The sequence below is a fragment of the Glossina fuscipes genome, unplaced genomic scaffold, assembly GCF_014805625.2.
Source record: "Glossina fuscipes isolate IAEA_lab_2018 unplaced genomic scaffold, Yale_Gfus_2 0, whole genome shotgun sequence".
NCBI lineage: Eukaryota > Metazoa > Arthropoda > Insecta > Diptera > Glossinidae > Glossina > Glossina fuscipes.
The window spans coordinates 16,816,502-16,818,904 of NW_023998414.1; positions in this window are offsets into that span (position 1 = coordinate 16,816,502).

Below are 2,403 nucleotides of genomic sequence, written 5' to 3' on the forward strand. Positions count from 1 at the left end.
AAAAAAAAAAAAAAAAAAAAAAAAAAAAAAAAAAAAAAAAAAAAAAACAAAAACAAAAAAAAAAAAATAACAACTAATATATATTGATATTCTTTTATACAATACATATAACTATGTAAATTATCTTAACACAATGCCAGAATATGAAATCGGTTGAATTATTAAAGCGACTATTGGCCCATAAAAATAAGTGAGTTATTGTTATTAAATCCAATGCTACTACTGTAGTGAAATGGTGGGAACGGGAAGTGGTGTCGCGGTAACAAATTAATTCGCAAACAAATTCGCGCACACTTTCAGTTAACAGCGATTTATAAAAATGAATTAAAATTTTACTTTACTTTAAGACTACATCCTATATACGAATGCAAGCACATGCAGTGCCGTTTCATTTCAAGTCATCTTCTATTCAAAATAAAAGTGCTATCTCCCTTTTGTTTTTTTGTTTATATATATGTATAATATAATTTTATTAGAGAAATAATTGGTCTTTCTTTTTTAAGAAAAAGTTTTAAAATTAACAACAATGTACGACAATAAATTTGATTTAAGGAAGAAAATTAGTTTTCATAGCTTACATCCAGATTCATTCATTCGCCAAAAATTGAAAGGATGTCATGGGTTCCTTTCTCTTTTTTTTTTTTTTTTTTTTTTTGTGTGTTGTAACAGCTCTCAAAGTTGTTCGGCACTGTATGTAAATAATTGAAATAAACGAACATTAACTTTTAAAATCAATTGAAGGTCGTGTAACTCATTATTTATTCTGATTATTATTTATGTGAGCTTGCAGTTGATCAGATCAATTCAATTTCATGATTTTAAGATGATATCCGGGATGTTTCTTTTATAATACGACTTACTTACTTCATCACATTATTGCAAATGGCACAGACAAAATTTCTCTTAGCCCGCTCAGTAGCGGTTGGTATGGCAACGATCTGTCGAGTTCTCCTCAGAAGCGGCGCAAATATTTTTTCTCCTTTGACCGCTGTCTGCAGCTGTGACCAAGCATGGTCAAACTGCTCCGAGACTTGCATCTGCGAACATCGACTTGTTCGATACCAATCCATGGACAATTTCGGAGCGGTTGAGTGCCTCCTCCAGACGTGTAGACTGTAGGAGCAAAGTGCAAGGAGCAAGGTAGGAAGGATTCTGAGAGGAACACTGGCCGAAAGCTACGCCTTCTTCGCAACAGCCAGTCAATTATTTGCTTCGCCTTCGGTTTATCCTAGCAGCAAGGCGGCTTAAGTTCTTCGAAGCGTTTTTTGTGGGAAGATTTTTAAAAACTTTCCCAAGTCACTTTCAGATAAGCAGCAGATTAATTGAAAAGTATGGACGTATGATCTCATATACACTACATTTTCTCATATGCACGGCAATTTAATGGCTTAAGTAAATCCTCGTGTAATCACATTTGTCATTGGATATAGGAATTCCCATTGAACATTTGTATGGACTGACTTATAGGGAACAGATTAATTTAAGAAAATCTGTGAAAGAGTCTCTGGCATTCAATAATTTCCCGAATTGAGAAGTATTTAAAGTTCAAATTTGTTGAATTACGTAACTGGTTGCATTTAAGCAAATTCGGAAATTCAGTCAGTTAATTACCAAATTTTGGAAAATAATTTTAAAGTACATAGATATTCTACACAATGATGTCTGGCAAATCTTTGCACAATATAATGGCCGATAAGCAATAGTGTCTCCTCATCATATCTTCGTAGATACGGCTTCACCAGGCGAATGAGGCGCCTAAGAACAAAGTCCATAATAAAATGCATTCATTTCCTATAGTTAGATGACTTTAGTGATTGTACGCAACAACACCTTAGTAGTTCAACGTCTTTCCAATACGAATCTTATAGAAGATGAACTCCGAAACGTAACCAATGGGAAAACTGTATGTTGTGCATTATGTTTAATAGTTGCTGAGAGAGATGTAATGCATTTCTATTGAACGTGGAATTCATTCATTGTTTAACAAGATAGATTTGTTAGGTAGATTAGCATTTGTAACGCATAGGGAAGTGCATCTGAGACCCCGTTATATGTGTATTCTCTTCATTAGCATGCATAATAAAATTGATTTGGCCAAGCATGTTTGTCTATTGAAATCGCATAAATGAACTTGAAACTTTGTCTGGATTATCAAGCGTGACTTTAAGTACTTTCTTCATTTTTTTTTCTCGTCAAATTAATTTGAATAATCATCGTTTGCAATACTTTAAAAGTCTGCCAGCAATTTGAAAACTTTTAAAAATTATACACTTTACACAATAGATTCGTTATATTATTACATTTACTTTTCCGTGCTCTTATGTTAAGTAATTTAGTTACCCTTCAAACACATACACATATATAAATATTTATACTTCTCTGATGTATTATAATTAAATAGTT